Source organism: Humulus lupulus, chromosome 4, assembly GCF_963169125.1.
Source record: "Humulus lupulus chromosome 4, drHumLupu1.1, whole genome shotgun sequence".
NCBI lineage: Eukaryota > Viridiplantae > Streptophyta > Magnoliopsida > Rosales > Cannabaceae > Humulus > Humulus lupulus.
Window position 1 is genome coordinate 205,692,647 of NC_084796.1, and position 9,845 is coordinate 205,702,491.

The 9,845-nt window shown below is 31.3% G+C and overlaps 1 long non-coding RNA gene across 4 annotated transcripts; it reads left to right on the forward strand.

The window, feature by feature from the left end:
- Positions 1-5,915: 5,915 nt before the first annotated feature.
- LOC133831133 (uncharacterized) lies at positions 5,916-8,926 on the forward strand. Of its 4 annotated transcripts, none has more exons than XR_009892407.1 (3): positions 5,916-6,429; positions 6,781-8,069; positions 8,696-8,926. It is a non-coding gene; the product is annotated as an uncharacterized LOC133831133 (long non-coding RNA). The 4 variants fall into 4 exon arrangements; XR_009892408.1 differs by having other exon boundaries at positions 6,862-8,069; XR_009892409.1 differs by having other exon boundaries at positions 5,916-6,257; positions 6,344-8,069.
- The last annotated feature ends 919 nt before the right edge of the window (positions 8,927-9,845 follow it).

Consider the following 9,845-nt stretch of genomic DNA (forward strand, 5'->3'; position numbering starts at 1 on the left):
TAAAAACACTTAGATGATAGTAGATTAAAGCAAAACCCTATCTGGGAGCTCTACTAAACAAGATCAAAGCCATAATAATAAAGTTAAGCACATAAGAACACAATCATTTTCATATTTGGGAATAGAAAAACAATGAATATTATTAAAAACTAGAAATCATGTCTATGGCTTTAAATGTAGAGTCCCATAATTTTACTTAGTTAGTTAGATAGTAATAGTAGTAGTAGTAATAGCTAGTAGTAGTTATAGTATGTTAGTTACTGTAAAGAACGCCCTAGACTAATACTTACAAAACATTCGCATAACATAATTTATAAAAGAATACCATCCATTATTAAAGTCTCAGGGGGACTTATTTAAAATCATGCAAGTTGGCGCCATAAGTTTAAAATAAAACATAGGTTTTTATGCAAAGTTCAAAGAAAACCAAATAATTTAAATAACATAGTCCCGCTGATAATTTAGGAAAGTCTCTTAAAAACAAAACATAATTTAAATGGCGTTCTACGTTGATCGTTTTATCGTCCATAGGATTGCCCCACGCCATACACCCCATGATGAAAGAACTCCTCACGTCACCACGCGTGCCATCGAGAAAACCTATTTGCTACCTGGAAGAAAAGTAAGGGGGTGAGCTAAAAGCCCAGTAAGGAAGTACAAGCAAATAAGCAAGTAAGAAAAACAACAAACAACCAAACACTAACGTTCATCTAAAACATCATGGTATATCATAACATAATCGTAACATTTCATCATATCATAACATAAATATGACATATCATCATATCATAACATAAATGTAACATTTCATCATATCATAACATAAATGTGACATATCATCATACCATAACATAAATGTGACATATCATCATATCATAACATAAATGTGACATATCATCATATCACAAACATACAGCATACATGATGAGCATGGAACACTAGTTGTCCATGTCACCCTATGAGGTAAACATGAGATCACTGGTCCTTGAATAACCTCGGCGCGTCCGCCCTAGGAGTCACGTCTCAATGTCCTTAGTAACTCGTGCGATGTATCTGACATCATAATCTGTTTGATGTATCTAACATCGTAATCTGTTTGATGTATCTGACATCGTAACTGGTTTGATGTATCTAACATCCATACACATATCACATTCAACATATCATCGCATTAAGGCATTCATAATTCATAACAATTTATTCACACAACAGTCTTACCATTCATAGCATAAAATCATGGAATCTATCTAACTTCCTTACCTCAGGTCCAAGCTAAGAATTTCACAATCTTTCAACGAGCCTATATCATAATCAAAATAACGTTTCTTAGGTTCATAAAATTACTATTTTGCCCTTCCATACAACTCATGTGTGCATGGGCCATGCACTCATGATAACAGTTACACTAAACATAAATTATCGCCAAAAAGAATAATGCTCGTTCTGCCCATTTTACTAACATGATTGTTTTATAAAAATCACATAGTTGAATAATAATCATGATTTTGGACGTAAAAGTTGATTTGCATGTAACATGCATACGTGGGAACGTTGCGTAATAAAGACGATTTCAAAAACGATAATTCTACATTTCTTTTATTATTTTAAAATCAATAGACATATTACACGCTTTATTTTTCTTAAAATTTCTAAGTTGATTAAATTTCTCAAAACAATATTTTATTTTATAAAGTTATTTTATTTTAGCTTAAAAATAAAATATGTGACAATTTCATCCATTAATTTCTAATTAACAAGAATTAACCAAAAAGCTTGGATTTAATTAAAATGCCTATTTTTAATATGTCCCTTTAGAAAAAAAATAAAAAATAAATTTTTTTTATCATTATGTTACTTAAATGAGGTGAGAAAATATATTTTAAGTGTGGAAAAATACATTTTGATTTAATTTATTTAAGACTTAGTTTTTAAGTAGCAAAAATCCATATGTGACAATTTAATAACAATTTTTAACTTTTTTTTAAAACAAACTTTCAGCCACCATTTATTTTATTCAAAAATCACAAATAAATAGAGTCCAAATATTTTTCTCAATCAAAATAAATGAAAACTCATTACTTATCAAAATATGCATTCATACCATTAAAAATATCATTTTTCAATATTACCATAACTTAGGAAAAATAATTTATTCCAAAAACTCACCAAATTCATTTTAGTGAAACTTACTTCAATATTTTATTACAAAAATTCCAGCAACTATTTTTATCATTAAAATCACCATATTCAATTTTATAAACTCATATTTTCTCAAATTTCAATAAAAATTCTGTAGGTAATTATTTGAGTAAAATATCATAACATGAGACTTAAAATCCTCTTTTAATTTCATAAAAATTAACATATTCATCAAGAACATTATTTATGCATGCAACTCATCTTCTTATCAACTTTTACTCAATTATTTACAAAAAAAACAGCAAGCTTAATTCCTCATAAAACTCAACTTTTGTCTCAAAATTACATAAAATCATACATGTTTAAAATCTCATTATACTCTTATAATATGCATGATTCTAATATTACTAACATATTCACATGAATCATTTTAAAAACCATTTGTTGCAATTCCATGAAAACCAACAAAAACACTATCAATAACAATAACATATAGTAATTTATAAGCACCATATTCACATATGCCTTATATTAACCTAACATGTTTCTATCATTATTTTCATGCATCTTGTAATTTAATCATTCAAAATATAACATGCATCTATCAAAATTTCATGGATCAAAATATCAAGGTTGCCAATTATCCTCTTACCCATATAACGTAGGTCCTAAAACATGGATCTAATATATTGTAAATCACACAACATCACACAAAATATCAAGAACACCCTTGGGTAAGCCTAGGCCGAAATCACCATACATGCACTCATAGATTATCACAACTTTTATGCATAGCAAAATCAACATCACAACCCTTTTTAACACAAATCATACTCTCACAATATACAAATCCTATACACCAATCCTACCAAAATCAACCATTAGCATCATTAACAAAACCTCATAGACAACCCACCAAAAACAATATAAGGGCTAAAAAAAGACCATTACCTCTCTTGATTGTAAAATCAAGAACACAAAAGATCAATACCCAAACTCCACACCCTTGTTCAAGCCTAGGGTTTTTATTGGAAAACCACCATGAGGAGATGAAAGAACCCAAACACACACAAGAAAATAAAACAAGTCAATGACATATATCAATAAAAAGAGATTATAAAAATGAGAATAACAAGAGGACATACTCTAAGAGGGGTTCCTCTTCACCTTCTTCTTCCTTCTTCCTTTCTTTCTTTCTTCCTCTCTCTCTCTCTCTCTACACGCCACTCTCTCTCTCTCTCTCTCTAGGTCACGGCAGCCACCCAAGAGCAATGGCTCTTCTCTCCTTTCTTATCCCCTTTATCAAAATCCTCCCATAAAGTCTCCCCTAACACAATAAGGTAAGTTTCCATTTCCCATTTATTTTCTCTTAATTTCTCTTTATTTAAAAAGATATAAAGGAATAAAAATGATCATGCCTATCCCCAAATTAATTATTATCATCAATTTGTTATTTTTATCACTTTAAGGAAATCATTCCTTTCCCACTAGGTCACACGCCCAAGCCCTCTTCTTCCCTTTCTTTTTTCTTTTTCTTTTTAAATAAATTAACTCAAATAAAATCTAAAATAAGGAAACATAAAATGTGTAGAAAATCTACACATGTGCACCATGCTACCATGCACTAGCACACACTAAATCACTAGGGTGCATTACTATCTATCATGCACCTTAGTGCATTCCACCATAGCTCACATAATCACCTCAATTGTCACACTTAATTAAAATGTAACATTAATAGTAAAATAACATGTTACACAATTATTCACTTATTAAATTAATTAGCCAAACAATTCTAACAATTAAATAAAATAATAAACAATCAAATAAAACAAATAATCAACCAAATAAAATAACAACACTTAAATAAAACAATTCATCACACTTAACATTTAAATCAAGTAAATCACAAAAATTTAAATAATCTAAAAAAAAAAAAAATTTGGTGCACTACAGTTACCGTGGATTTTGGTACAAGTTAGGACTTAGTTGGAAACTCGTAACAACAATTATGGATTTTATAAGTTTAACCTATAGTTTAAGAATATTAATTATAACATAACGTTTGATTAATATTGCTGGTCATAAATATGATATTTATTATTACCTAAGGTTTAGATAGAACCAATAGGATTATGACATTTGTCATAAGCAAGATTATTAAGGAATTAGTATTTTAATGATAAAATAAGGAAATATAAGTTTTAGTCTTCACCAGAAACTGTTAGGGTCATAGTTTGAGTCAGTCAAAGGAGTTATCTAACCTTAATTATGCTGAAAAAGTGCAATTACGTGTTTAAAATATTTACGTATGCCGATATATCGCTGCATTGGAGCCGATATATCGCCTGATGAAGGATACGGAAAACACGTTGATGTTGCATGATCGTACGAACGGATGCTCGGGACTAGGACAGAGCCGATATATCGCCCTAAGTAGTTATTCTTTTTTAATTTTTAAAATCAAGCCTTAACTCCTTAGACCTACTTTTGAATGTTTTTGACTGAGTCTTCAGCCTCCGATTGATGAAAATTCAATTCTTTTTCATTTTAAAATAATTATTTTATTCAAATCAAAATGGGGTTAGTTTCACACCTTACCTCTATAAATAGGACCTAATACCCAGCCCTTCCTCTCATTCTTCAAGCTGTGATCAGACTCCAAGGTTCTAGTACTACCATAGAGTGATAAACACTTGGGTTGGGAAAAAAAAAAGCTTTGCCATTCTTAAGCTTTATAAAATACTTGGGAAGTGAGGTTTAGTGTATTTCAGTATTGGAGTTAGACCAATCCATAAGGTCAACTAAGGTACTATTATTCTTTGAATTCAATCCTTTAAAACTCTTTAGTTTTCTTTAGTTCCTTTTATTCAGATCCTAACTTTTGTTATTGGTTCTTGATTAGGTTCATCAAACTTAAATTCTTTCTTGGTAAGTTTCTTCTTGATTGTTTAGTTCCCATATTCATCTTTATTCTTAAAGATTCTCACCTTTTCTACTGTTGGTTTATAGGAGTTTCCAAATCCCGTCCTTGTTCTCATATCCCGGTTTTTGTAAGGAAAATAGGATAGTTTCTATATGTTTATATGTTATGTATAATATGATATGATATGTTTATGCTATAATATGTTATGTTATGATATGTTATAGTAATGCCCTACTACCTTAGAGCTGTTACTAAGTGAGTTTAAAGTCGTGCAATCACTCGCTAATCGAGGTTTTTAAAGCAAAAGTGTGATTAAACCATAAACAGACACTACTACAAAATACCCTTTACGGGACACTTTTTTAGGACACGCACATAAATGCAAGTCCTTAAAAATATTTATGGAGTTTTTAGGACACTCATTGAGAGTCCTGAAAAAACACAATTTAGGACTCGCAATGAGTGTCCTTAAAAAATATGCGAGTCCTAAAAAAATCTGGGCTAAAAAATGAGTGTTTTACTTAACAATTTTAAGGACTTGCTTTGAGAGTTCTTAATACTTTTTAAGGACTCGCTTTGCGAGTCCTTAAAACACTTGGGCTGAAAAATTAGGAGCATGGACTTTTAAAGACTCGCTTTGCAAGTCCTAATAGAGTATTCAGGACTCTCAAAGCAAGTCCTTTATCTCATTGTTTCGAAAATATAGGGTCAAAATACACATTTGGGATTTATTTCAGTCACACACAAGATATTTTTAATTTAAATAAAAAGAAATTGAGTTAACTAAAAAGAATTTATATATTAGATATCATATATTTTTTAATTAAATAAATAAGAAAATTTTAAAATAAAAAAAAATCTGAAACCCTCTTTCCCTTTATCTTCCCCGAAGCTCTTCCCTCTTTCCCTCTATCTTCCTTCTTTTCCCTCTCTCTTCCCCGAGCTCTATCTTCCCTCTTTCCCTCTATCTTCCTTTTTTTCCCCTTCTTTTCCTTCTATCTTCCCCGAAGCTCTCTTCTCCGAAGCCCTCTTTCTCTCTCTCTCACTGCTGTGTTGCCTCTGCCAGGCCCGAACGACCATCATCCCATCGTCGGAGCAGTACGCGCGCCAGCCCAATCGAACCGTCGGCCCTCGAAACGTCGACCCCCTTGAGCTCACCACTATACGCGTTGCCCAGGGCTGTCGACCAACGGTCCGAAGCCGTCTGCCTCTTGTATTGCTATATGTTTGTTGGCTCTTATATTTCCATTTTTAGTTTGATTAACTTCCAATCTACAGAGAGATGTTTTTGCTCGTACAACTAAGAAGAGGTGTTGGTTTCTTTCTTCTGACAACATAAAGTCTTTAGTTTGTATGGATTTTAGGTAAGTGAAAATAAAAGCTTTGATAACTTCTTTTTGCCACTTTGAATGCTTTGTTTATGATTTTCTTATAACTCTGGGCTCAACAAATTAATCAGTCATCAAATATATATATATGTATTTGTAGTACGTAAAGAAATAGTATATATATATATATCATGAACTTTGGGTAATGTAGAGTATTTGATTTTTGTGTATGTACATATACAATAATTTTCCTTGGAAAAATGCACAGAGCAAGACCTATAGAGAAGAGTATGTTTTGAATTATTTTTGGTGAAGAGTATGTTGGGTCATTTCCTTACCAAATTTTCTACACTTGATTTTCTTCTGGAAATTTTCCAACAATTCTAGGCACCACCTGCTACCAGTCTAGAGTTTCATTATTGTACCAAGCTAAAGCCCTACATAGTTGATTTGGCTTGTTTTGTATAGATGTCCAAGAAGAGCAATAGGTGAGCAAGAAGCGAGGAACAGGTGAGTGAAAAATTGATTGACTTTGAAGCTTTTCCTTTGGTGTTGAGTTATGAAATAAACTACTGCATCTTTAAACTAAAAGATTAACAAGATGACTAAAGATATCTCAGTGAAAAAAGAGTTAAACTATGTATGATGGCTATATATTATGTATGTAAGTGCAATGGGGTAGTTCATATGGAGGTGTGTGTGAATAGTGGATTGGTTGGAATATATGATGGTGTGGTGAGGTTATGCAAGTTAGGCGTGTGTGTGTTAGAGGTGTTGTGGGATTATGCAGGTTGGATTAATATATTGGAAAGGGTAGAACAATTAGTGGTATATGAACAAAAGTGTGAAAAGAAAAATTGGCAAAGACAAGGGCTATTTAATTGCTAGTGGAAGAAAAAGTGAAACATGACAAGACAAGAACTATTTGACAATTTAACCCAATTCCTAGTATTATTAGTCAATGCTCATTATTTGTTTATGTTCTAGTCAATACATAAATTATATTGCATTTATCTTATAAGAATATTGCTTTTATTATAATATTTTTTTGTACATTTGCTTGCTTACATTATATGAGCATTGCTTTTATTATATTATTCATATAGTTGATCCATTATTATGCTAATAGTAAACAAAACTATAAGATAACATGAACATAACATGTGATTATTGTAGGCATTTACTTTTACGTGCTAGGTGTAGACTTTAGGCCTTTATTAGTTTCTTTTCTAGTCATCATATTGCTTTTATCTTATATGATCATCACTTTTATTATAATAATTGTTTTGTACCTACTTGATTGCTTGCTTTTATTAGAAAAATATGAAGAGTTGCTTTTTTTTTTATTGATGGGAAACTTGTGAAGACCCTCAAAATCAAGAATTGTCATAGAAATTATTGATGCTAAAACAGATACTAGTAAAAGATAAGAACTAATGCCAAATTCCATAAAGAGTGATGTAGAATGGAGAGGTTTGGTTAAACAAAATTATATCAAAGAACATATGATACATTTATAACTAGTTGATTTAATGTTTATATATGTAACTAGTTTATATAAAATTAGTTGCCACTAATAAGTTTTGTAGTCATTTTTTTTGAGATGGTACTCCATCAACAAGTGGAGGACGGTCCAATATTCTTCATCTTTCAAAGCTTGCTATTGATTAAAAGAGGTATATATTTTTATTCTTTTTAATATTATACATGTGTATGTTAGAGGAGTTTGAATATCTTAAATATTCATCCATAGTGAAGTAGGTTCTGAGAATTATGTGTGCTGCGGTGATAACGGAAGATTGAGAACTTGCATGTCTTAGTGAAGTAGGTTCTGAGAATTTTGTGTGCTGCGGTGATATATGGATGAAAACCTGTGTGTTGTTTGATTTGGTTGACATGTTTGTGTTGATTGTGACAGAAGGCTAGGCTAGTAAATTAGGGGATATGATGTCTGACTTTCTATAGATTTTTTTGTACTTAGTTTTGTGTGGAAATATGAAAAAGATGACTGCCACTGTTTTGAATGGATTAATATGGTAGATTTATGGTCTATTTTGTTGCTGATTTTGGTGTAGTTTGCTACTGTTTTGAAATATCTCTATGTACTGGATGAATAACATTTTATGAAATAGTACTATCTAACAAGAAATTGTTTGCTCCTTGACTATATGAATACCTACAATGATAATGATAGTTTAATTCTCGCATTTATTATATATATTTATAATTGTTGTGTGTCTACTTATTTATAAGTTTGAATTATAATATATTTATAATTAAATAACTTTTTTATAATGTGCAGGTCTATATTGAGATGCATTTCTTTGGCGCAATACTAGACAACATTGACAGTTGAAGTTTTTAGAATAAAAAATATATTTCCCTAACATTGTATACATTTCTTGTTTAATATTTGGTGATGATAAAATTTGATTGTAGTATAAACTATCATGTAATATGATTTTGTAAGTCGAGTAGACTAAATACTGAAATGATATTTTTGAGTAATTAATAAAAAAATTATTTTGTTGTATTTTCTTTTGAAATTTTAGAAATCTAACATATATAATACATTTTGGACACTCAAAGGGATATATTTTTTCTAAATCAAAATGAAAATTGTAGCTGAATTTTTTTTTTAAAAAAAAAATACTTTTAAGGGCATGCAAAGCGAGTCCTAAAAAATTACTTAAAGCACTCAACCAGATTTTTTAGGACTACATTCTTTTAGGACTCGCAATGGGAGTCCTAAAAACTTAATTAAAGGTACTCAACCAGATTTTTTAGGACTCGCACCTGATTTTTTAGGACTCACGTTGCGAGTCCTAAAAATGTTCTTTTAGGACTCGCAATGCGAGTCCTAAAAACTTAATTAAAGGCACTCAACCAGATTTTTTAGGACTCGCTAAAAACATTCTTTTAGGACTCGCAATGCGAGTCCTAAAAAACCTTAGTTTTTAAGGCTCTCAAATAGAGGACTCGCGCCCTGCGAGTCCTAAAAACATTTTTAGGACTCGCAATGCTAGTCCTAAAAATCCTTTTTTGTAGTAGTGAGAGCTAGAAACTTTGAAAATAACTCTTTTTCACTGAAAATCATAAAAGTTTAACACTTGGGATCCCAAATACAGTTTAGAAATATTTACAACATATAAATAGAACCAAGTCGGCTAAACGATAAAATCCAGGTTTAATTGCAATCATCTCCCAAAATCCACTGGCTGTGACAGCCAGGCTGGCCAAACATGTACACGCCGCCTCATGCTTGCAACACTCAAGATAGGTTGACTTTCTCCTTGCCCTTACCTGCACCACAGAGCATCCGTGAGCCAAAGCCTAGCAAGAAAACCCACAAACAGATAACATATGTAAAAAAACCAACACATAACATATAAACAGGCCATCAATAGGCTAAACACACACGGCCAAGCCGTCCCAGGCGCTTTACCAGGCCC